General features: G+C 38.4%; 1 long non-coding RNA gene and 1 pseudogene across 3 annotated transcripts in view; one reads left to right on the top strand and one right to left on the bottom strand.

Annotated features, from left to right (window-relative positions):
* The window catches only part of LOC144239300 (uncharacterized), a 238,106-nt gene that overhangs the window by 143,644 nt on the left and 66,823 nt on the right, over positions 1-27,639 (bottom strand). The window lies entirely within an intron of this gene.
* LOC144239317 (ATP synthase F(0) complex subunit C2, mitochondrial pseudogene) lies at positions 16,264-16,639 on the top strand (annotated as a pseudogene).

The following is a 27,639-nucleotide window of genomic DNA, read 5'->3' as shown; positions in this document are numbered from 1 at the left end:
GAGCCTTGAAATGTACTTGGCTCATAGCAGGCATTCAAAAACCATTGATTACTTATACTACAACAGAAAAGTAGTTTTTTTGGAGAAATTAAAACAATGATTCTAAAAATGTAATTGTTCATACTGACATTTATTTTAAGTCTTAAAAACAAAAGTATCCTATCAAAAATATGAGATTTTATGTACTTGTCTTAAATAATCATAATGGCTGACATTTACAAAATGCTCTCTATGTGCCATGTATATAGATTAAATTACTTGATCTTTAAAACCATCCCATTTAACAGATGAGCAAACTAAGATGTAGACAAACTAAGAATTTTCCCAATGTGTAAAAGATAGTAAACAACAACAAAAGGGTCTGGAAAAAAAAGAATAATACAGATGTAGAAAAATCACATCCTATTTTATTGGGTTTTTTTTCACTGAATTTCTTAAAGTAATTGGTGTTGCTGTGGTTAAGAAATCCACCAATGATTTCCACTGCCAACTGTTCAACAGATTCTTGCTGTTTTAAAAATAAAAATTTCTGGGGCATCTGAGTGGCTCAGTTGGTTAAGCCTCCAACTCCAGCTCAGTTCATGATCTTACAGTTCCTGGGTTTGAGCCCAGTGTTGGGCTCTGTGCTAACAGTTCAGAGCCTGGAGCCTGCTTTTGATTCTGTGATTGTCTCTCTCTCTGCTACTCCCTCACTCGTGTTCTGTCTCTCAAAAATAAATAAATGTAAATAAATTTTAATAATAAAAATAACTAATAAAAATGTCTAAATCATATGACACACTCAATGTATATTTAAGAAATACTACTGCTCAGCCCATTTAGCAGTTAAAGTAAGTTGGAAATTTTACAAAGCATTATGATAATACAGATACTTAAGGAAATGTTTGATTCTGAATATAATTTTCTTCTCTTAGATGAATTTCCTGGAGGTCAAAACATTATATTTGGGGGGCATTTATTTGCATTTTTACCACTGCTTCTTCAGAGTTAAATGCTAGTGCTTGGCTAAAATGACCCCAAGCATTAAAGTAAAATACGAATAATGTGAAATGATTCCTTATCTTATAAAAGCAATGCTCACCAGCAGTCCACATATAAGCTACATAAGTTCCGTATTTGACTCAAGGCAAACGTCTGTAGTACAACATTAGGCATGACATTTTTCAAAGAAAGCCCAGGGAGTTTCAAGTCTTCTATCAGACACTAATGGAGGCCTGAGTTATGCCCCAGATTTTCAGTGAAGGGAAATGGAATGAAGAGACAGAGGTTCAATCCACTCCTGCAATACCATGGCTTCAGCATAATTTAATATTTAAGCCCTGTGAGAAAAGTAAGGGGATAAAACGACACACGTTTGCACAAGATTGTGATTCCTGACATGACTCCCATCAAGTGTGAACCCCCATCAGCCTGTCAGTTTCCATGGACATGGCTCAGTTAAACTGTAATTGAAGAGAATCATAGCATCACCATGTTCAGATACTCATTCATTCTCAGCTTTCCCGCTTTTACAAATTCCCATCTTTTTCCTTCATTGCTCATGATTCCACCAACAAAAATAGTTCCTTATATGAAAGGAGAATTTTATTTTCTAGGACGAAAATGGCTGAACTTCACAAAAATATAACAACCAGAAGTATTTACCTAAGCTTCACTTTAAGTTTTTATTGCACACCTTAGTAACAGAATCATGTGTCAACAAACATTAAGTGTTTCCTTAGTGTGTAGCACTGCCTTTTTTAGTAGGAGTCCATGAACATCTGGGCAGCAGTCCACCAGAATCATCCTTATATTTGTACACGTTTTACCAGTTATCAAATTCTTTCACACATATTTAGCTTTGGCTTCATAACAAGCCTGTGAGAAACAAGGCCACATTATCATCACTTTATTTTAAAGAGATGCAGAAATTGTAGCTGAAGACATTGTTTCCTTAGGTCTCATGGATGGTGAGGGTGACAACATAGGACTAGAACTCACACCTTATTTGGCAAGATTCAAGGATGGCTATAGGCAAGATTCATGGTCACACAAACAAGCATGAACTAAAGAGAGAGCAGGATGTGTTTATCAAAATGGCAGGTGTCAAACAGGGATGTATTAAGAAATATAGAGCTCAAAAGCAAGGCGTGGTCTGGGCAGAGTTGGATGAGCATATATTTTAAACTATTTTGACAATAAGAGTGATATTGGAATATTGTGATTATTGTTTGTAAGAAATATGTCTTTGCTCTTTGTCCCCATTTCATACACAAAGCTCCTAAAACCCTTAAAATTTTCTTTGATGAAGAGTAATAAAGGTATCTTTTGTTGTTAACGAGGTGACTTTGGGAAAGCAGTTAAAGATGGGGGCTGGGTGCCAGTGGTGCCAACCATATGATTAGAGGGTTGGAGTTTTCACTCACACCCCCCTCCCTCCAGTGAGGGAAGACAGTGGCTGGGGGTTGAATTGAACACCAGTAGCCAATTAATTAATCAATCTTGCCTCTATGGTAAAGTCTCCATAAAAATCCCAAAAGATCAGCGTTTGAAGAGCTTCTGGGTTGGTGAAAATGTGGGCATCTGAGGCAAGTGGTGTGCCTGGAGGGGGTAGAAGTTTGCGTCCCTTCCCACATGCCTTACAAAATGCATCTCTTCCATCTTGCTGTTCCTGAATTATATCCTTTTATAATAAACTGATGATCTAGTCAGTAAAAAGTTTCTCTGAATTCTGTGAGCAACTCTGACAAATTAATCAAATCTAAGGAGAGGGTTGTGGGCACCTCTGATTCATAGGCAGTTGGTCAGAAGCACAGGTGACAACTTGCATTTGTGACCAGTGTCTATGGGGTGAGGCAATCTTGTATGACTAAGCTTTCAACCTGTGGAATCTGATGCTATCTCTCTGGGTAGGTAGTGTCAGAATCAAGTTGAATTGTAGGACATCTAATCTGTGTCAAAGCAATGCCTGAATGTATGTGGAAGCCCCCACTCCACACTTTGGAAATTGAGCACAGGAACTCAAAAAAAGGTATGTTAATAATATGCCAAGACAAAAGAAACTTACCAGGATTGTAACAGGAAATAGGAAGCAAATCACTCCCAGCTAGAAGATTACTGTGAGTGAGCTCTCACAGAAAAGTGGAGCCCAAAGCTGTTCATTATAACTTAAAGTTGCTGGGGGTAAGTAAGGAACAAATAGGGAGAGGAGGAAAGAGTACAGAGCCAAAAAGAACTGAACACTGTTTCTGGAGACAGGTAGTAAATGGAGATGCAGAGCATCATAATACAAATGATTACAATAATGTAATGTCTGCCATTTACTGAGTTTCTGCTAATGCCTCAAAAACCCTGAAACTTACCCATTGCCATCCTTATTTTACACACAAAAGAACTAAAGTTCATAAGGGGTAGGTTATCCACATTCCTTGAGCTAGTAAAAAGCACAAAGTGGATTTGAACCCAGATCAGTCTGAATCTTACAAAATATTTTAACTACGAGATAAAAAGATCAATGCAAAACAAATTATTATTTGTGGTCTAGAAACCAGGAACTCAAGAGGTAGCCTGTCAGAGCCAAGAACAAATAAAAGAAAAGGGCTACTAGCCAAGGTCAAACTAGGTCATCTAGAGGCGAGACAGAGTCCTATAAGTTAAAAAGATGAGTTTGTCAATTTAAATAGTCAAGGTGCTATAAAGCAGAAACTCCACTAAAGTTTTCAGCTTCATCTCCTGCATCTTTCCTCATCATAAGACTTTATGATACAACCTATTAACACATGAGACCTAGTACTGAGAAAAGGGTATCTGAATCTCTAACTCAATTTGATACTGCTTCTCCAGGGTGTGAGGTCAAGAGAAGAAAAGAAGGTTCATCTAGAAATGAATGTGAGTATGTAGTGATCTTCAGGGACAGAAAGAGGAATAAAATGAGTATGGAAGGAGGTTCCTGTCCATAGTAATATACCTGAGCCAAATAAAGAAAGTATCATGAGAATTTGGGTTAGTTAGATTAACGGTGTGATTACAACCCATAGTTTTGCCTATGACTGGAGTTTTTAGACTAAGGTTATGTATAGAGTGGATTCTGTTTATCCCTGCTCTTAAGAAAAGGGACACTTAAGCCCAAATCTTTTTCCCAAGATTTGTAGGGCCATGACAATCGTTTCTACAGTAAAGGATTAAAATGGGATGGAGAGCAGGCAAGTCATAATGAGCAGGATTGGGAAATGTGTCCAAAGGTCATCAGATGCTAAGGGGGTACTTTTGAGACACATGTAAATAGACAATGAGCAATTAATGTCATAAACCAGTCTGCTTAACAACCCTAAACTCTCTCAGTTTTTAGTAACGCTTAGTGCACATTTGAAGAGACCATGAGAGGACCATTTAGTAGACACTGTGTTATACGAAGAGGTATGATCAAGGAACACCAGCAGGAAAGACCTTGATATCAAGGATGTAATCTCCCATGGGGGATTCCCCACAGTCCCTAAGATCCTGCTATGGTGGGATTTGAGTTGGGGATACGGAAGCCTTGAGAGGGCCCAATTCTTCCCAAGAATGATGGTATTTGCATACTCTTGGGTAAGGCTGGTCACAGGGAGAATGAAGTGTTTTGTTAACTTCTTACTTCCACATTCACATCTCCTTGAATGGGGCTTATACCTTGTGCCTCATGTCCTCCCCAGAATGGCCCTTCTGGAGCCTGCAGAGAATCAGAAAAAAGGAGCATTCTGAATTCCTGAAGTGGTATTTTTGATGTTAATATTTGTAATATGTCCCACTGATTAGGAGATGCTAACATTAATAAAACCTTGTTATTCCTTTGCAATTGGCAGTAATTGGTAGGGACAAGTGTCATGACTTGCATGAATGGGCTGGACAATAAATAACCATATTTTGATCGAGGTACTAATTACTGGTTCTTCATTAATTCCTAAACCACATGGGTCTTTGAAGTGTCCCTGTTTAGTGATGCCATCTCATGTCACTCTCAGTGGGGGAAAAAGTCCTGATTAATTTGTTTCACTCTCTCACGGTCAATCAGTAGAATCAACTTTAATGTAAGCTACTAAACTTTATACAGTGAAGGGTGGTAAGGAAAGAACTGGAACAAAAAGGATGTTTTTCAAAGACTGTTATTGTTGTTGTTCTGATGACATTTCATTTTACCCAGGGGTTGCTATAGTCCCAGTAACCTTTATCACTTTGACTTTATTCTTGGACAAATTCCTAACAACAGTTCCTTTATATTTCCCTCTCAACTAATTATTACTTTTTATTTGTTTTAGTTCTTTTTTTAAGAAACTTCAGATCATCCTTATGTTTACTATTCATAATTTTAAACATTTATCATAATTTTTAATATTCATTTATATATGTCAACATATTTACTCTCCTTGCTGTGTCCTTTCCTATTCTTAGACTTCTGATTTCCTTAGACTGAGATAATTTTCCTTCTGCCCAAATCAGATTTTTATAATTTCTCTTGAAATTTTGTTTTTTTTTTTTCTCACCTCCATTGTGGAAAATACTTTTCTCAGTATGGAACTCAAAGTTGGAAATTATTTTCTGCCAGCCAGCACACTGAGATTTTTATTTCATTCTTCTTTGGCTTTCTTTATTAGGGGCTATATTAGAAACTGGTTCCATAAATTCTTACCATTTTGTGAAGGTTTTCATACTTTGAAGGTGTTTAAGAACATTTTTCGTCAGCTTTAAAGATGCCCCTAGTTGATTGTTGCTAATTTCCTAGAATACCATTACTGAAAATAGCATTTGAGCCTTTAACGTTTTACTCAATACCATTTAAACATTTATTCATGTGTTACTTACATGCTAAAAAATACCAAAGTTACTTATACTATACTTTTTACTGGTTGAATTCTATTATATAGTAGATAAATTTTAGCTTATTTATTAATCGGTTACTTGTTTCTTGCCATAATTTTTAATAAGTAATAAGTACAGAACATTGTAGGTGAATCTCTAAGTTCATGCTTAATTATTTCCTTAGGATAAATTTCTAGAACTTAATTGGTTATGCCAAAGGATTTGTACCATTTTAAAGCTTTTGGTATATATTGTTCATATCCTCCTATTAATATTCCCAACCATGTGCAAACTTCCCCCACACTTTCTGTAACACTGGAGTTTATAAATGTGCTATATCTGCAATACTTTTCATAATTTTAATAATTTAATTTAGGTCTTTCACAGGAAGGGAATACATCCTGGAAAAATTAATAATTAATAAATATGGTTTTTTTTAAGAATGTAAATGTACATAAGAGTTTGCTTTAGGCCAAAGTATAAATTAAGAAATTCCAAGAGGTTGCCCAAATTATTTCATGGGCTAGAATATTATTGAACAGAATACTACTTGAAGTAATAAGAAATTAAACAGATTAGAAAATACAGGGACACTTGGGTCGTTCTGTCATTTAAGCGTCCGACTCTTGATTTCAGCTCAGGTCATGATCTCACCAGTATGAGATTGAGCCCTGCGTCTGGCTCCAAGTTGGGCATGGAATCTGCTTGGGATTCTCTTGCTCTCTCTCTCTCTCCGCCCCCCCTCTGCCCCTCCCTATGTGCTCTCTCTCTTTCTGAAAGAAACAAAGAAACAAAGAAAGAAACAAAGAAAGAAAAAACAAATAATTTGTAGTGTTGTTATAATGGAAATGAAATGAAGTAATCCTTTTTCAAAGAGATTCTTTCTGAAAGTATCCTGCAAGTTTTAAGCTTGTCTTCCTGAAGAAAATTCTTCATAACTGCTAATATTTATAGAATATCTACTGTATGCCAAGCATCTGGAAGGACTTTTCTTCCTTTATTATAAGGGAGTGTGTCTTATATATATAACCTGTTGCCATGCTCCATGTGACTGAGTACAACATGCCCCAAACACAAACTCTAATCATGAGGAGTTCACTTTGAAAACATTAAGCAATCCAGGACATGTTCGAGATGATGCTAATCATAATTCTGTCTCTTTTTGTAACACCTTGAAATGCCCAGATACCTGTGACATCATTAATGCAAAAGAACTCACTTCTCTCTATGATCTAGTTGCCTAGACCATTTCTCTCCTCTCTACCAGAGCCTCTTCCACATTGCGTTCCCAGCACGTCATACTTCCTTCTACCTGTACATCCCTCTTGGGGAATGCAGTTAGTGTCTCTGTGACAGCTTCACTCAAGACAACTGCACACTTCTTTTTAGAGAGTAGGAGAGGGAGACAAGATAAGCTGGCAATACCTGTTCTTTCCCAAGGGGAGTGAGAGGGAAGGCTGTGAACTCCCAATCCCCCTCCAAAACACACACACACACACCACTACCACCACCACCACCACCACCACTTCTGCTCAGCCACCATATATACCAAAGAAGAAACTTATCAGGGCTTTTCAAGACCTTGAAATTTAATGATCATGTAAGTGTGTCTTTGTTTTAAGCAAGAAGCAATGTATGAAATCTGCACTTACTCAGAATTGATTTGATATTATGTTTCATTTCATACAAGGGTACTTCACATATTTCTTTTAAGTACTAGGTATTCTGGTACAATTGTAACTTAAGTCCAGATATAGAATAAATATATCCATGATTTTAGAAACACTGGTAATAACATAACAAATTTGAGCTGCAACTCTAAAAAATAATTTTAAAATATATGTATCATACAATCACATCATATACTTGACCCATATAAGTGGGTGAAGAATTCTTATAGTTAAAGGATAATCTGGGAGAGGGGATAGGAAAAATAGAAAAGGAATTAAGAAATACAAATTTTCTGTTACAAAATAAATAAGTCACAGAGATGAAAAAAGATGCAGAATAGAGAATATTGTCAGTAATATTGTAATAATATTATATGGTGACAAATGGTGACTAACCATGGTAGGCACTGAGTAATGTATAGAATTATCAAATCAATATATTGTACACCTCAAGCTAATATAATATTGTATTGTAATTATACTTCAAGTAAACAAAAGATCATCTTCTCTTCTGGAACTTAAAATTTTCCAACACTGAAATTTCAGCACATATTTGAATATAGAACGCCTTGATGGTTATAATTTAAAGTCTTACCACAGTGGTACAGTAGCATTTGAGCATTTTTTAAAAAAAATATTATTGCTTAAAAAATTTGTAATGTTTATTGTCAAGAGAGAGACAGTAAGACACAGAGCATGAGCCAGGGAGGTTCAGAGAGAGAGGAAGATGCAGAATCTGAATCAGGTCCCAGGCTCCAAGCTGTCAGCACAGAGCCCAACACAGGGCTTGATCTCAGGGACTGTGAGAACATGACCTGATCTGAAGCTGAACGCTTAACTGACTGAGCCACGCAAGTGCTCAATTAAAAAATTATTATTATTGCAAGGATGCAGTGGCTCAGTCAGTTAAGCGTCTGATTCTTGATTTTGGCTCAGGTTATGGGTTTGGGTTTGAGCCCCGCATCAGGCTCTGTGGTGGCAACTTGGAACCTGCTTGTGATTCTCTCTCTCCTTCTCCTTCTGCCTCGCCCCTGCTCACGTACTTTCTCTCTCTCAAAATAAATAAATATTTTTTAAAAGTTTGTAATTATTATTATTGAAGGTTTTGGTATATCACCAAGCTCTTTAAGTAGGGGTTCTCAGGTGACTACGCACAAACTGTGTCTCTTCCTATGTTTGAAATGCAGAGCTAGGATCCTTGATGAAATATTGAAGAAGAAAAGCAAAAGCCTCCACTTTAGTGTTAACTCTAAAGAGCTATTTTAATGAACTAATGCACATGTCAGGCATTAGGTCAAAATCCAGTAAAAGAAAAACAAATACTCATTTTTACTAAGTATCAAAAATTTTCAAGTTGGGGTGCCTGGGTGGTTCAGTCAGTCAAGCATCCGACTTTGGCTCAGGTCATGATCTCACAGTTCGTGGGTTTGAGCTCCTCATTGGGCTCTGTGCTGACAGCCCAGAGTCTGGAGCCTGCTTCAGATTCTGTCTCCCTCTCTCTCTGCCCCTCCCCTGCTCATGCTCTGTCTCTTTCTGTCTCTCAAAACATGAATAAACATTAAAAAATTTAAAAAATTTTTTTCAAGTTAATATTTTCTTTTCATCCCCCCAAAAATATGCAAATGGTTTTGAAAAAATGTTATTTTAAATTCAAGGTTTTTCTGTAAGACAGTTTTCATCTAGAATACCGATCTATAAAAGCTATCTACTCTGCAATGTCATTTCCCTCCTCAAGTAGGAAAAAAGAAATGCTCCTTCTGGCAGTTTCACTAAGTACTTTATTAATCTCAGTTGCAGACTTTATTTCTTACTGGCACTGACATTTTACTCCTTCTAACTCATTGAGGACAGGACTAGCCCTTCTTTACCCCATTCTCTCCCCAGAGCAGCACTGAGTTTTACACATTTTTCACCTGTATTGAATTAGTTTGGGGAGTATTAAATATATTATTTATAAATTAATATGTCATAAAATATGTTAATTGACTAGAACTAGAAATAAGACTTTAATGAGTTAAGTTATTAAAGGTCAATTAAAGGCCAGTTAATGGTAAAAATTGATCTAAATCCCAAGCCTTCTAATGCTCTATACAAGATTCTTTCTTTAACCAATGTTTCCCGAATATTTATTCAAATATTAAAAATGTGCCATTTGAAATTTATTAAAAAAATTTTATGTTATGGATACACAATTGCCATATTTTCACTTATTAATAGTAGCATTTAAGAACAGTCTAGGCGTCCCTGGGTGGCTTAGTTGGTTAAGTGTCCGACTTCAGTCCAGGTCACAATCTCACAGTTTGTGGGTTTGAGCTCTGCATCAGGGTTTCTGCTGTCAGTGCAGAGCCCTCATCTGTCTCCCTCCCTCTTTGCCCCTTTCCATTCTCTCTCTCTCTCTCTCAAAATAAATAAACATTTAAAAAAAGAGCAGTCTATATTGGGTTGTTTTGATACTCTTCCTTTACTTTTGTTGTTCTCATATATAAAAATAAGTTCTAGCAATTTTAATGTTTTAAAACATACTGTGTTAAAATATTAACACATTAAAATTAACATTACATTTCATTACCAGAGAGTATACGCCAGATATTTATGATGATGCTGATGTTTTACATTAAGAGAACCAAATGAAGAACACTAAGAAGAGCTAGTTACATTTTCTCCAGTACGGTCTTCCTCATTCTATATAAAAATGAATGTTTTCATTACTGGAAGATATTTCTCCTATATCAGATTAAGAATTAAATTAACTTGTATTTATAAAACACTTTATTGTATAGAAAGCACTTAGCATCTGGCATCATGTGGATGTTGAATGAGTATTTATCGAATATGACCTGTGTGAATCTTCATGTCAACTTTATAAAGTAGGCATGTGTGTGTTCACTTTACAAATGAGTTTATATATGTCAGAGCTGAGATTTTCATTCAGGTTATCCTATTTAAGTTTTCTTTCTCTCTAGGAACATCCAAATATGCAAATTTCATAAGATGATATGTGTAAATCCCATTTTTGCCTTAAAATATTTACAGTATAGACTTGTTGAGATTGTGATTATTATTCATTTCAGTCAGAGGCATGACAGAGCACACATGGCACATTCTTTTTCCTTTTTTTTTAACAAATAGTTTATTGTCAAGTTGGTTTCCATATAACACCCAGTGCTCATCCCCACAAGTGCCCTCCTCCATGCCCATCTCCCCCCTCCCCCCCACACCCATCAGTCCTCAGTTTGTTTCCCAGCATTCAAGAGTCTCTCATGGTTTGCCTCCCTCCCTTTCCCCCACCATTTCCCCCCTTCTTCTCCCCCATGGTCCTCCATTAAGTTCCTCCTAATCCTCCAATACGTGCAAACATATGGTATCTGTCCTTCTCTGCCTGACTTGTTTCACTCAGCATAACACCCTCAAGGTCCATCCATGTTGCTACACGTGGCCAGATTTCATTGTTTCTCATTGACAGATGGCACATTCTAATAGGATATGAAGGGGGCTTAATAAAAGAACAATGTGCAAGGGTGTAAACAGGAGGAAGAGAAGCCAACAGTTTCTAAGATCTAGGGAGCTAGGGAGCTAGCCACAGTGGGTGGAGAGCTATTGCCATCTCTTGCCTGAAGGGCAAACTGAAACGATTAGGTGATTCCATTCTTTCAGCCACCATAAGCCAAGTGATGAGAAAAAAGTGGGGAATGCTTCTAATGTCCCCTTGGGGAACAGGATTGGGATCTGCCTTCAGGGCCTACTTGGTTAAAAAAAAATTGAATTGGAGGATAGCAGTAGGGGATGCATACTGGGCAGTCTGTCCTTCTCAGATAGAAATTGCCAGGGGGCATCCATGCTTGAGCTGTCTTGCTAATATTATGAACATGAGGACCACAGCAACAAGACGATATGAGAGGTGCCCTAGAGTAGGAACCTGGGTAGAACTCTTCAAAAACGAATACTTGCATTTCAGGTAAGAGAGCCAGCCTTGGAATGCAGGTATGACCATTTGGCCTTTCTCCTATTTCTCTTCCCTGGCTCCAACGTAGAAGGAGAAAAGAAACCCAGAAAGGGATGGGGCAGAATTAGAACGGGAGAAGAGGGGCGCCTGGGTGGCTCAGTCAGTTAAGCGTCTGACTTCAGCTCAGGTCATGATCTCACAGTTCCTGGGTTCAAGCTCAATGTCGGGCTCTGTGCTGACAGCTCAGAGCCTGGAGCCTGCTTCAAATTCTGTCTCCCTCTCTCTCTGCCCCCTCCCCAATCACACTTTGTCTCTCAAAAATAAATAAACATTTAAAAACTTTTTAAATAGCAGCACTCTCAACAATAGCTAAAACATGGAAAGAGCCTACGTGTCCATCAACGGACAAATGGATCAAGAAGATGTGGTTTATCTATACAGTGGAATACTACGTGGCAATGAGAAAGAATGAAATCTGGCCATGTGTAGCAACATGGATGGACCTTGAGGGTGTTATGCTTAGCGAAATAAGTCAGGCAGAGAAGGACAGATACCATATGTTTGCACTTATAAGTGGAACAGGAGAAACTTAATAGAGGACCATGGGGGAGGGAAAGGGGGGAAATGGTGGAGAGAGGTAAACCATGAGAGACTTGAATGCTGGGAAACAAACTGAGGACTGATGGATGTTGGGGGGAGGGGGGGAGATGGGCATGGAGGAGGGCACTTGTGGGGATGAACACTGGGTGTTATATGGAAACCAATTTGACAATAAACTGTTTGTAAAAAAAAAAAAAAAACTTTTTTAGAAAAAGGGAGAAAAACTGAAAGAACAGGACCCACAATGCAGTTTCCATATACTACTAAGCACAAGGCATAAAGAGAGTAACTATGTTAATTTGGCATGTTGCTGAACTTACGTCATTCCAGAATGGAATTGATTTTTTAAATACCCTGGAATGGAGTAAAAGTTACAGAAACCACCTGAGATAATTTTAAGAGGACTAGAAAGAGTGATTTAACAGAGCATGGTTGAAAACAGCAATTGGGAGAAAAAATATAATCACTTTATGCTTATACCTTACCAGGGTAAAACTGTTTACTAAACCAGTTGCGTATGTAAGCATTGAGCACCATGAAATATCTGTTTGACAGTGGTACTGCAAAGAGTTAACTGCAAATATCTTTCAGCTTTGTGAGCTTTACATTACCAATAAGCTTGGGTAAGAAAACTGACCATAAATCTTCAGCACAGTAGGAACTCATGTTTCACCGTGTACTACAAAAATGTATTCAAACATGATTTACTGTTTGTCATTAAAAGCATATAGACTCCTATTTTTTTTTTTTAAGTTTATTTCTGTCTCACCTCCTCTGTGAATGTCAAAGTCACAGAGCCAGGAGTCTAATTGTAAACTTCAACTTCTGACTTGTTTTCATATCCCTCCCCTATGTATTTTGAGTGAGCATAGAAATCAGTTTTTTTTTCCATTTTCCACAAGATTAAATTTCTTACTATTTTCCACTTCTATCCCTTTGAAAACTAAGCAAAGAGACAGAAACATCCACCAGCTTCTGTAACAAGTCACTAAGAACAGTCTAACCCTTTTAAAATGACTCATCCTCCTAATGTGTAGTCAATTCTTCCAGTTGGAAGTTGGGTTGAACTGCTTATCTTCAGCATCTGAGGATTAGAATTATCTGATTTTTTTGAACCATATAGCTTTCAGCAGCAAAACTCTAAGAATCAAGTCTGTATATCACTATGTTCCTCCCCATATTAAAATTAGTATTAATCTCCTTGAAAACATTAATAATACAATATCCACCCTCAAATTTTTCAGTAAAATATCAGACAGTTTGTTTAAAAAAAAATTTTCCCCTTTCTCTGCCCCTAAATGAATGAATTTCCCCCTGAGCTTTCCCATGTCCCATGGTTTTGGTTTCCTTGATTAGAGTTGACCCACTTGGTCACTGTCTCCCTGAAATCTGCCTTCTCCTCTGAAAACAGGATATTCCTATTTCCTCAGCTATAGTTTCACTCTTTCCCATCTCCTCCTCTCTTCTTGACCCATCCTGTGAGGTCAGTCAGAGCTCACTTTAATATTTTGTTCTTTTTTTTTCTATGGATTCTCTATATTACCTATTCTTGTAGTTTTTATGTTACAGTCATGTTGGCAATTCCTGAAGATAACAATTTATGTCTTAACATTTCATCCATTCCCATCATCTAAGTCAGAGGGCATGTCTTAGGGAGCCTGTGACATCTGAAATGTAAATAGGCCTTGAATCCAGCCAAATGACCCCACTCCTTTAACTGGCACCCTGAATCTGCCCCTAGTCACTGCTGCCCTGCCCCCACCTCTCCTGCATTTATACCTTCCTTTCCCTTTCCTAGAAGCCTCTCAAGAGCACACTTTCATCTTACTGGGATATGCTAAGCCTCTAGCTTCTGAAGCTGTCATTCTATGCTGCACACAGCTGTCAGCATTATGTCTTTCAAACACTTCTCTTATCATGCTTGTGTCTTAGAATCCTTGTCTGTGACATCTCATCTGAATTCTTGAGTCTGGCATTTAAGGCCCTTCATCAATGGAGTCCACAATCCCCATATTTACTAGCCAAATACCTCATTACTCTTCAACATACCATTGCTTTAGCTTCATCAGGTAAACTCTCACTTCCCACATATATCCTAATCATCCCCTTTGTGTTTTTTTCACAACCTCAAATTCCGTCTTTTGTCCTTTTTACTGGCCCATGCTCATTACTTGCCATACTTAACTATCTTTGGCCATATAATTACTGTAGCATTGTCATTCCTGGGACTATAAAATTTCCTCTACTTCTCATCTAGCTGATTTTTTTTTTAATTTTCCTGGAGGGTCTCAAGCTTAGCACTCATCAGAGAGAACTTCTATATTTGCTGACAATCTCCTATCATTTACATGAATAAACTGTCAATCTGAATCTAAACAAATTATGTATAATTTTAGATGAGTGGACTAACCCTTAAAATGTCTCCTTTATCTGTGATTTCAATAAACATTTATTTAGTATCTACTATGTGGCAGCAACTATACCAGCAGCTAGGAATAAAATGATATATATATTTTTTTNCGAACCCACGAACTGCAAGATCATGACCTAAGCGAAAGTCGGACACTCAACCGACTAAGCCACCCAGGCACCCCAAAACGATATATTTTTTAAAAAACTCAAATAAAAATGTGTTCAATAGTTTGAAAAGCTCCTCTTAAAAATTATTTTCCCATCTATAACCAGGCACTAGTCATTTTTAGGGTTTAATTACAATTGGGTCATTTTAAAATATATGCACTTTATTTCTAGAAAGCATTTATCTAATAGTTAAAATAATTCCTTCATTCAACAAATATTTATTGAGTATTTACCCGGTGCAGAGTGTACTGATGAGCGAGCTCCTTAATGAGGGGGATGTTTTTTATCTTACTGTATCCTTTGTCAGGGGAAACACATTTTACATTTTATTTTTTTAATTTTCTTTAATGTTTTTAATTTATTTCTGAGAGAGAGAGAAACAGTGTGAGCAGGGGAGGGTCAGAGAGAGAGGGAGATACAGAATCTGAAACAGGCTCCAGGCTCTGAGCTGTCAGCACAGAGCCCAATACGGGGCTCGAACCCACGAACCATGAGATCATTCCTGAGCCAAAGTCGGATGCTTAACCGACTGAGCCACCCAGGCACCTCTTAAAAATATTGACAAAACATATAAGAATGTAGAATTCTTGCGTTTAGGAGCATTAAAAATTACTCTCCATATTTAATAATATCATGCTAAATGAAAACTCCAAACATCATCCTTATAATAACATCAATGATCTAAATATCAACTATTCTATCTTCAAAGGCAGACCAAAACTTTACCCACTCTCCACTGTAAAATTCTCTAGGAACATGCAAGTATGATTTTCTTAACTTCTGAAAGAAAAAGATATTTTAAACCAAAAACAAAAATGCCATATTTATTTTATACAGTTGAACTGTTTACAGAATTAAACCAATTAAGATTCCAACTAATTGTTATGGGAAGAAATCATTTGGGTACTGAAATATGCTCTTAAAATAAAATTATCACAATTTCTCAGTGAATGCAAAATAATTTGTATTTTGTACATATGAATTACCCTGTTAGGTTTCTAGACTCTTTCTTTTATACTTTCTTGGTACAGATCTGTTGGTTTCCCTTACATAATTCCCTTTATCAGTTTTGCCATGGAGTCATCCAGCAGCTATAAACCTATGAACTCCACACTGACCCCAAAGGTTTTAGCCATGCATCCAAGTGTCCGTGACCTGGTTGTGTCCAGCTGCTGCCCATTAGTGTGGTGTCATTTTCTCTTACATAATAATATGATGAACAGGTTCTTCTTTTTACCTCTTAATAGCTATGTATTGGAAAACTAAGTAACAGCATTTGTGCAATCAAAACTGTTAGAAGGCAGTCTCGTATGGAAAACCTCTTCTCTGTTCCTGACCTTGTCTCTGAGATGGGTCTTTCTAAGACAATTGCTCTGACATGAGTAGCAAACACTACAGTTGTTCCATAAACCATCTGTTTACAGGATATGTATTTCTAAGTGTCAAGAAAGAGTCCAGCTGCCTGTCTGAAATTGTGAACAAGCCCCAAGTAAGGGCCAGTCCAGATTTTGTTCGGCCTGAAGCCTATTCAATATTGGGAGCACTTCCACAAAGAAATACAGAAATGCAAAGGCAACATTGGGTACAAAAGTGGACATTTCACTCTGTCTTCTCTGCACCGGGAGCAGCTCTCCGGCCACCCCTCATCCCCTGAAAATGTCCCCCTGTGCAAAGAGAGTCTCCGCCCCCTTCTTGGTCAGGAGCCCCTCTCAGCTGCTGAGCCCATCACTGTCTGCAGTTTGGCGGCCCCACGCCCCCTGACCTCACTATTTCCAGCCGCAGTTTCCGAACCAGCGCCATTTCAAGGGCACAACAGAGCAGCCACGTGCACTGGGGCAAGGGCTGCCATGGTAGGGGTGGCTGGCTTTGGGCTGGACCCGGGACTGTGTTTGGGAGCCTCATCGTTGGTTATGCCAGAAACCCCTCTCTCAGGCAGCAGCTCCTCTCCTACACCATTCTGGGCTTTGCCCTCCCGGAGGCCATGGGACTCTTTTGCCTGATGTTGGCCTTTCTTTTCCTCTTCCCCATGTGACAGAACTGTCTCCACTTCTCATAGGCCTTTCTCCAGTGTCTCATCTGCCCTGTATGCTCCTTTTCCCATACCTCCCCAGGCAGCCTGGGGACCATTGTTGGCTTAGGGTTTGACAGAGGGAAGACAAATAAATACTGTATCAATAAGAAAAAAAAGTAAATATTTATTTAGAATGAGAAAATAAACCACCAAAAATGAATGTAGATGCAGGTCCTTTTCTTGGGAGAGTTCTGCTCTTGGGTTATTTACCAGAGATATCAACAGAGAAATGCTTCTTTATGGCAACCTGGCTTCTCCTCTCTACCTAAAACTCACAATAACTCTCAGAAACATTCAGCACCCACCAGGTGAGGCATACTGAAGTTTCGATTCATAAGCTGCACAGTAGATTTGCTTCTGAATAGTTGAAACAAACAAATGAACAAACAAAACCTTAATACTTAATACTCTTTTAGATGGTTTCTTCAATCCTAGTCTTGGCCTTCTACCAAGCTTCTGGCCTTTTCTGGGTTTCCTATGATATGATCGCCATCTTTATTAAAAAAGGCAATTTTTATGCTTCAGAACATGGTGTCTAGGGACCACTAGATCCATGTCTCAACAAAGCTGTAACCACTCTCTGTCATCCCCATCACACAAAGGAGACTGGCATGACTACTATGCAGGTTTCACTTTTCGCTCCCCCAGATTTGGTCTGTGCTTTCCAGACAAACATCCAAGCATTTCAATTTTTTGTTGATTTTTCTTGAGTTTCTCCATGTCCACGATCAGCATGACATTCAGGGCCACATACTAGGCAAGCAAAGTGTACTAAGTTCTTAAGTTTTCCAGTTTTCTGGAGCACCTGTAACATAGCAGCTGAGCCAAGACATATGCTGAAGCCAAAGAGAAACATTTCCAAAAGATATTTCACGTAATAAAACAAAACAAGGCAAAATTTCCCTACATACTCTAAAGATCTATGGCACAGTTTGTAAAATACCCCAGTTTCATACACGCACAAATCTATATTGCCTTTTTCTTGCATCTATAGATTTACAAAATGGCTTATACCGAAAGTATATTTTCTGGTTATAAAAGCATACTTATGCACACGATTCACTGGGAGATCTTGAGCCCTAAGTGAGCTACAAATAGTAATGCTAGGCTGCTATTGGGGATTGTCTCATAAAGATAATGAAAATAAATTTTACTTTGATATTTCAGATCAGGCTTTTAGGAACACTAGGTGGGGCAGGGCCTCAGACTGGGAGTTTGGTCCCTACAGGTCTATTTCTAGTTTCTGGAAAAAAAGTGTCTTTGGCAATTCACTTTATTTACTTATTTTTTTACACTTAATTTTTTTTTTTTTTTGAGACATAGAGTGAGACAGAGCATGAGCAAAAGAGAGGAGACACAGAATATGAAGCAGGCTCCAGGCTCTGAATAAGCGTTCAGCACAGAGCCTGACGTGGGGCTCAAACCCATGAACTGTGCACGAGATCATGACCTGAGCCAAAGTCAGACACTTAACCAACTGAGTCACCCAGGCACCTCGGCAATTCACTTTAGACAACTCTGTTGAAGCTCATGAAGAAGCTACTAGACATTTTTGTAATAGTTCATATAAAGGTCGTTGAACTGCTTTCCACTTAAGAAAAAAAAATTGGTTTGCCTCAACTTTAACAATTCTAAAGTAAATTCAAAATAATACCAAGCTGTCTTTGTGAGAGGTGAAGCCGTGGAGTCTGCAGCACTGTTACAGAAAGTGTTTAATGGATAGAAGAAAACTTTCTCTTATATAAATATATTGCTAATCAAAATTAGCAGCTAAGTTTGCTGGAGAAAAATAGCCTCCCATGAGAATACTGCTCATTTTGGCAGGTACATTCTGGTATGTTTCTGAGTGGATCAATCCCTTATCAGTATCTGTTAATAATAGAAATATATATGTAACTATTAATGTGTTTGTTACTGCTATTTTCTTTGTACTACTTTTTAAATAAGTCCCCTAAATATAAAACTGTGTCATTTCTATTAGCACATATAGAATATGAATAGCTAATACATTCTAAACATATATTGCTCTCAGATAACCTAGGACATTTTTCCAAGGTGACTATTTTGAGATTCTACTTTATTAATACAGATATGGAAAGCACATCAATAAATCTTCCCTTATATCCCAGTGGTTTTCCTTCTGAACCAAGCCTTAGATCAGTGATCTTCCAAGTGAGGACTGATATGAAGGCTCTCTTCATTATTTAGAAACTTATTAAGTGAGCTAGAAAGTTTATTAATATTTTTCATTCATAAACCAAAATTACTTTGTTAGAAAATTTTTCTTGAGGCCTTATTGCAGCATTCTGTAAGAAGCCTGGCTGCTGGGTTTTGCTTCATAATATTGTAAGTCCTACAGGGCAGATCCCTGCATATAGTTAAGATTCCTAAAATTTTATACTATTATCAATGTATCATCAGTCCAGCTTTTAGTCAACTACAACATTCACTTGCTGCTATTCTTTCTTTGCCTTTATTTCTATATCATTATCCACCTCACTTTATTATCATTTTTTTTGTTATAGATTGTTTTGGGCTTTTTCTCCTTTAGTTTGTATTGATGCCGACTTTCTTAAGCATATGAAAAAGGTCTCGACTCAACAGTCATCAGAGAAGTACAAATTAAAATAAAAACTGGGGTAACACTGAGCTTACTAGTATGGCTAAAAATTTAAAAAAAAAGAGTAAATTTGTATCTATATCTATATTTGTATCATCTCCTATGGATACCATAAAGTTGAATGTATTCCTACCAGAGTTAGGAAGAACATACCCTTGAGAGAGTTTTAGTAGTATCTCAGAAAGGGGACAGAAAAATCAGGGTATTTGTGAGGATCAGGAGCCTGGTTCAAGGTGGATATTCAATGCAGGGGCTTGATTGGGACTGGTATGGATCATTATAATTTAGTACTGGTGGACACACAAGGTGAGAATTTTGAAGCATGAGTTTTAAAGAGTTTAGGGAAGTACACAGTTGTTGGATGCTATCTGTTAAGCAGTTGAACGGTTTGGTGTTTATTTAAATGTTTTTTTGTTTTTTCAAAAAGTCCTAGAACAATCTATAACGTTATTTGCATCTTTTATTTTTCTACACAAGAGCTTCCTAGAATAGTAAATTCATATTGATAAAGAACAATAAAGTCAAGTTAATTAAGACAGCCATATAAAGTCCTGTTTATGTAGACCATAAGCTATATGCACGTAGATGCTTTCAGCATCACTGTCCCATTGTGTGGTCATTCTTCAACCTGACCTATGAGAAGGTTCATTTTTTAAAAGTTTATTTATTTATTTTGAAAGAGAGAGAGAGGGAGAGAGAGAACAAGCAGAGGAGGGGCAGAGAGAGAGAGAGAGACAAAAAGAATTCCAAACAGGCTCTGCACTGCTAGTGTAGAGAGAGAGTCCCAAGGAGACTCCATGCTGTCAGCGCACCCAGTGCAGGGCTTGAACTCACAAACTGAGATCATGACCTGAGCCAAACCAAAAGATGCTTAGCTGACCAAGCCAACCAAGGTGCCCCAAAGGGTTCATTAACATCTGGGGGTGTATTCAGTCCAAATTCCAATCAATATTTGAGTTGCCATGGTATGGTATCATGTTTCCAGAGGTGGTTGTTTCAACCTCCACAAGTGTCAGGTTTTCCTGTTCTTTTTGTGGGAAGATCATGTGTTGGATCTTTTGATGGCATGGTGGCCACTCAACGAGATGTGATCACACATCTGAACATTACAACCAGGCAGGTATTGATGTTATAATTATGATTAGAGTTTATGTTTCACTTGTCATCCAGGGGACAAGGAACCCAAATTAGACAGAAAGTAGATCTCATCCCTAAAGCAAAGAAGCCACATACCAGATAGAAGTTTATTAGCTAAACTTAAAATCCTATGGTTTGTTCCTTCCCAAATCTTTTTCATGATAATAAAGACATCAAAGAGGTATGTAAGAATCTAAGCACAACACACCTCCCCTAAGACATCACATATTCCCTCTTAAGAGGCCAATGTTATATCTAAAGAGGCTCTATTCTGAACTGGCATCTGCCCAATTTAATGAAGGTCCCAAGTGTCACTTCTCTGGGTGGCATTCTCTAGTTCCTTAGCCAGTTTGTAAACAATGCCATGTTGGATTCTTCCTACTCTGCAGACCTATTTTAAGGCACATGGTGAAATTTTTCTATAAGGGAAAACTGATGGGCCAGAATGGTCCCTAAATGATGCAGAGACTACCCTAAAGAAAGGAATCGGATTACTAACCTATAACAAGTTGCTGCCCATTTGGCAGTTAGAAATGAGTAGTCCTTTGTACACAAATCCAATACCAGTCATTGGCAGCCAGTCAATGATCCGTTTTTAGATAATCTATCCCAACAGATTACAGTGTTGTAAAATCTGGCACTACTCATCAAGCATGGTCCAGTACCAGGCAATAAGTTTGCAGGATTGAGATCCTTAAGTAAACCTAAGGCAAAAGAAAAATAGTGTGTCTTTCTTTGAAAGTTAGTTGGTCTTTTAGAGCATACCATCTCTACTCTAGCCCTCTTCTCAGTTCTATTTTTGTGCAAGCTCAATTTCAAAACTGAGGCCCAACAAAAGATCACTGAATGTTGTTTCAGTGGAGACAGGAACTTTCTTTTCTAAGTACAATGTGATATGGGGTTTCAGATTTCTCTCTGTCTGGTCTGTAGTGGGGCTTTCTATTTACAATGCTAGCTGACAGTCAAGTACAGTTACCCTGGAAACTAAGGGATTTATCATAAGGAACTGGTACCAAAGGAAGCTGGGTGGCTCCAAATAGAAGTGTGTTTTCTGTTGCTTAGTCATATGCATACATTAATTAACAAATTTTAGCCATTTATGGGACTCATACAATGGAGTGACTAAGGTGGCAAACATTGAAATTAGGAATGGAGTTCTTATAATAACTTAAAGACAGCCTTACATAAGCAATAAAGGAAATAAAATGTCTAGAAAAATAAAAAACAAAATAATGCGTATTAAAGCATTATAATCCACAGTATTATTTTGCGAATCCTGGATGAAAGCTATCTGTGTAACACCTAGTCATCTACTTGATCCAAAGATCTTGAGTCGAAGTTACTGCCTTCTGAAGATTGTCTGACTCTTGAGATATTCAAAGAATCCTCATCTTGAGATCTCTAAGAACAACCTTCTAGTGATTCAAAGATAGTTTGTGCTTCTTTATTTGAGAGATATGAATCCAAGGAACAACTGCTTGGAATGTTATTGCTGTTCTAGTTGTGAACAGTACTTAATGGGCTCTTTCTAGACGACCTGGTCTCAGGTTTTAGATTGTTCAAAGGTTGTTTAGAAGGACTATAAGAAAAGCTGCTCAAACCTCTTGATAAAAATACTACATGCATTCCTAGAATATCCTGCAATATTGAACTATGTCTGTTTTTAGTAAATGTAGCCCAGAATTGCAAGTGATGTTTCTAGATGTATGAGTCAACCATTATTAATTGATATGGGAGAGTCAATGAATCCTAAAGGGGGATGATCTCAGTGGCAATATCTTAAGCCTTAGGAGTTTGAGAGTCTCAGAATTTTGACAGTTTGAGTTCTCCAGTTCTATTTGTTCTTTCTTCCTTTTCTAGAGATTGGGGGCAATATGAACAGTAAAGTTTCCGAGTGGCAGGATTTAGCAAAGCTTTTTAACAAAAGTCACAGTAAAACGGGTACTCCTGTCATTAGAAATATAGATTAGAAACTCCTAGTTTGGGAACACAAAATTAAGTAATATTTTTGATGCAGTTTCTAGCTCTCCGGGCAGAAAATGCCTCAAAAATCCTAAGACTAATGCAATAACCAGAACATATCAAAATCTGCTGGACCAATGCAATAAAACAGAAAGCTCAGAAATAAACTCATGCATACACAATCAGCTGATCTTCAACCACAGTGCCAACAATACACAATGGGGAAAGAATAGTCTCTTCAATGAATGGTGGGGAAAAGCTCTTTGCTTTCCACCATGTGACGATGTGACCAGAGGCAGCAGTGTGCAACCAGGAAGAGAGCCCTCACTAGAAAGTCCATGCTGGCACCCTAACTAATCTCAGCTTTCTAGCTCCCAAATATGTGAAAAACACGTTTCTACTGTTTAAGCCACCCAGTCTATGTTATTTTTGTTACAGGAGCTTAAATTGACTGAGACAAGGTCTTTGATTCTGATCACCAATTCTGAAGTGTGGGTTTTTCCCCCCACACTGGGAAATTTTCTAATACCAGCTGGATGTTCTACAATTCAGTTCACTTCTGACACTAGTACTACAGGTTCCCACTTATATTAGGAATCTAAAATAGTCAGTCTCTTAGAGTGCTAGTTATCAGGGGTAGGGGAGAGGCACGTGGATCAAAGGTTGTTATGTGGGTCACATAACAAAGTTTCAGTTATGTGAAATGAATAAGCCTAGAGATTTACTGTATAGCATCATGCCTATAACACTACTGTATATATTCTTAAAAATTCTCTAAGAAGATAGATTTAATATAGTATTCTTATCACAAAAAATAAAGCAAGTAGAAACTTTTTGAGGAGATGGATATGTTTATGGCATAGATTATGGTGATGTTTTACTGTTTTATACTTATCTCCAAACTCATCAAATTGTATACATGGAATATGTGCATCTATATGTATGTCAATTATACCTCAACCATGAATAGAAGGTTAGAACTTTAAGTCCTACCCTGATTTCTAGCAAGGGGAGAGGGCCTACAGTTGGCCTGGTATTCTGATCCAACTTCATCAAAATCATCAGAATTAATAGCTTACTATAGTCCCTACTGACGCAGTGGCAAAAGCCTACCTATGATGTCTAAGAGCACTAGCCACAGTAGCTAAACTAATGGAAGCTTCTGTCAACTTGATTGGTTCAATATGTATGTCAATCATACATCTATTCATGGTTGGCCCCCTGGCAATCAGACCCCATCTATAGGTGCTTTAGAAAGTCCCCTCATTAGCATAAACCAGTGGTAGAAAGGGCTTGTTATAAATAACAAGACACCCATTTCACTTTTATGGCTCTGAAGTATTTTCAGGAACTGAGGACAAGAGACCAAATATAACAAATGTTATTCCCATTGCTCCTGTCTCTCAGGAGATTCCAAGAGTTTGGGTTGCTGTGAGCCAAGAACTGTGGATAAAGACCAAATATATATGAGAAATGACAAATGTACATAAGAAATGACCAAACACGTATTTCATATATATCACAATGTTACAGTAATAAGCCAGATTTCCAGAAAGAGTAAGAGGTTTACAAGTCTGATTAGATAATCAGAATTCCTTAAAAGGCTTATGACGGACTAGGAGGGCATTTTGTTTATTCCTAGCGGACAAAGCAAGTCACTATCTAGGGAGCTAAAAGAAAAGAAAAAAAAGAAAGAAAAGAAGATAGAAATAGGAAGTTGGATCCAATGCAATACCCCTATGTTGAAAGCTCAAGAGGTCTCAGAGGATAGCTCTATTTCCAGATTGAGAGTCTTGGGTTGCAGAAGTGTGATGTCTTGATCAGAGCTCAGTGGGCCTCCAAGATTGCTAAAGAGTGGCTTGCTATAAACATCACCAAAATAACCTATTTTTTATGTTTATTTATTTATTTAGAGAGGGAGAGAGCGAGAGCACACAAGTAGGGGAGAGGGGCAGAGGGAGAAAGAGAGACAAAGAGAGAAAGAATCTTTTTTTTTTAATTTTTTAAATGTTTTAGCTATTTCTGAGAGAGAGACAGTGTGATCAGGGGAGGGTCAGAGAGAGAGGGAGACACAGAATCCAAAGCAGGCTCCAGGCTCCGAGCTGTCAACACAGAGCCCATGCGGGGCTCGAACCCACAAACCGTGAGATCATGACCTGAGCCGAAGTTGGACGCTTAACCGACTGAGCCACCCAGGCGCCCCGAGAGAAAGAATCTTAAGCAGGCTCCACAGGAGCCTGACACATGGCTTGATCTCACAACCATAAGATCATGACCTGAGCCAAAATCCAGAGTCAGATGCTTAACCAACTGAGCCACCCAGGCACCCCTAGTCTCTTGATGAGACAAAGCTGAACTTATTCCTCATGAGATAAAGGAAAACACTATTTTAGCAGAGTTTTCATAGCCTTTCCAAGGGGGGGGCGGACTACAAATTTGGGAGATACACGAGATTTTGAGGCTCGTTTAACAGTCTTTCAATACAGAGAACTTTATTGATATTGTGTAAGGATCATAATTAGAATTGGTGAACATGGTAAAATGAGGTTTTCTAGAGGATGGTTTCAAAGAGTCTTGAAGAGGCATCTGAGTGGCTCAGCATCTGAGTCTTGATTTTGGCTCAGGTCATGATCCAGGGTCATGGGATCAAGCCCTGCATCAGGCTCCGTGCTGAGTGTGGAGACTGCTTAATATTCTCTCTCTCTCTCTCTCTCTCTCTCTCTTTCTCTGTCTCTCTCTCCCTCCTCCCCCTGTCCTCCACTCACACACACTCTCTCCCTAAAATAAAAATAAATTTTTAAAAAAGTGTGCAAAGAGTCTTGCAGAGTAAGAGTTATTTGATGCTATCTATCCAAAAGTTGAGCAATCTGATACTCATTTAATTTTTTTTAGGTAGCTCCTGGAGCAAACAATAAGACGTTTGCAATTTATAGTTCTTGGGCAAGGGTTTTCTGAAATAATAAAGTCATATTGATAAAAATAGTGGAATAGTAAAATTATGTTAGTGAAGACAGTGAATAAAAGACATGTTAATGTAATGGTAAACTGTGTGAGTATAAAAGCTTTCATTTCTCACTTTTATTCTCCCCCCACAGAAGAATCTGCTTTCTATATCTCCAAGAACCTTGAAGAGTGTGAGGGCATTTTATGTATCTCTAACTAATGGGTGTTCATAGGAACCTGTACAGATCACCATCTCTTGTCGAAAACTCTACAATAGCATCTTCCCTGGGCTCCCTCCTTCCATTCTTCACTTACTCCAGGCTGCTCTCCGCACAGCTGCCAGAGTGAGATTGAAAATGCAAAGTAAAACACTTCAATGTTTTTTCATCTCTGTCAACATTAGAATCCAAATCCCTGCCAAGACCAACAAAGCCTCCTGGTACCATCCTTAGAACACAGTCTGGAGTCTGTGCTTTAGAGGGCCCAGTTTTGGTTTCTCTCCAAATGTACTACCAGTTGCACCTACCCACCCACCACCAGATGAGGAGTCTGCAAGTCAGCAGCACGTGCACAACTGGAGTCTACAGCCCGCTTACAGAATATGCCCTGGTGACCCCGGAGTCGAGGACGCCCTGCCCAGGGGTCTGCAAGCCCGCTTCCCAGTCTGCAATCTATTCCTGTATGTGATCCAAGACACAGACCAAAGAGGTAGCTCTGAGGCAGGGGTGAGAGTGAATCCTGGAACCATTTGCAGGGGTGAGAGTGAATCCTGGAAGTATAACATGATGTCCATGTGTATGTATAATATCACAAAATATAGAACAAGAGCTGAAAATGGAAAGAGAAGGGGGAAGGCCGAGGACCAGGGCCAATTCCTTATTCACTGACCTGGAATAATGAATCCAAGAATGTTGTATTTAAACTTGGCCTCCTGAGTGTTATAAAGATTAAAAAAGGAAGATAAAACGTGTTTTATTTAAGAGTACATTAGCTTGATTTATAGTTTTTAAATATTCAGACATGTCGTACATGGGCCTCCATTTGCTTTCGCCCCTGGTCTCACATACGTTAAGTGCAAGCTGCCTCATAGTTAGCGCATCTCCTGCTGCCCTCTTCCCCCTTCACCTGCTTCTGTGCGCTGCCTTTCTGTTATTCAAGCACGACTGGCCTGCTTCTGCCTGGGAGGCTTTGCACTTGCAGGGGCTTGTGTCTAGAATGTTCTTCCCCAGAAAACCCAAAGCAGACTCAGTCCCAGACTTTATTTAAATCTCTCCTCAAATATGGCCTCCTTAGAGAGGCCGTCCTCCGGCACCATATTAGAAATCTGCTCTCCATTGTCCTCTATTCCCAGGCTTTAATTCTCTTCATAGCACGTTTTTGAACATAGCACTGCCTGGTCTTTCATTAAATAAAAGGTCTTCCCTCCACTAGAATTAAGCTCCACAAAGCCAGGCAGTTTATCTGTTTTATTTACTGTTGTAAACCTAGCTGCTAATACACTTCTTGACAAGTACTAGCTGCCCCCCCACACAAACACTTACCCCCCACACATAAAATACAAGTGAACGAATTAACCTGCAATTTGCTCAAGATGAGAATTTTAGCTAAGCAGGAGGAATAAAGATGCCACGATCTTTAACTTTTTAAAAATGTTTCATCTTGGGACACCTGGGTGGCTCAGTCAGTTAAGCCTCTGACTTCAGCTTGGGTCATGATCTCACGGTCTGTGAGTTCAGGCCCATGTGGGGCTCTGTGCTGACAGCTCAGAGCCTGAAGCCTCCTTCAGATTCTGTGTCTCCCTCGCTCTCTCTCTGCCCCTCCCCCATTTGTTTCTCTCACTCTTTTTCTCTCTCTCTGAAATAATAGATGAATAAACTTCTAAAAAATAAAAAAACTTTTTTAAAATAAAAAAAAGTGTTCTTTCAACAATTAAAACGTGAACTAGGAGCACTTGGGTGGCTCAGTCAGTTAGGCATCTGACTTCGGCTCAGATCTTGATCTAGCACTTTTTTGGTTCAAGCCCCTCATCTGGCTCTGCACTTATCCAACTTCAAAGTGTCCAACTTTAGCTCGGATTGTGATCTCGGGGTTTGTGAGCTCCAGTCCTGCATTGGGCTCTGTGGTGACAGCTTGGAGCCTGGAGCCTGCTTCAGGTTCTGTGTCTCCCTCTCTCTCTGCCCATCCTCCACTCATACTCTGTCACTCAAAAATAAATAAACATTAAAAACACTTTTTTAAATCTTTCAAACAACTGACAGTGTAATTTCTCAGAGATTTACACAGATTTGTAAGTGAGGGG

The sequence above is a fragment of the Crocuta crocuta genome, unplaced genomic scaffold (assembly GCF_008692635.1).
Source record: "Crocuta crocuta isolate KB4526 unplaced genomic scaffold, BGI_CrCroc_1.0 scaffold16, whole genome shotgun sequence".
Classification (NCBI taxonomy): Eukaryota; Metazoa; Chordata; class Mammalia; order Carnivora; family Hyaenidae; genus Crocuta; species Crocuta crocuta.
Note: the sequence above shows the minus strand (reverse complement) of the source record. Positions and strands in the feature narration are given on the sequence as shown.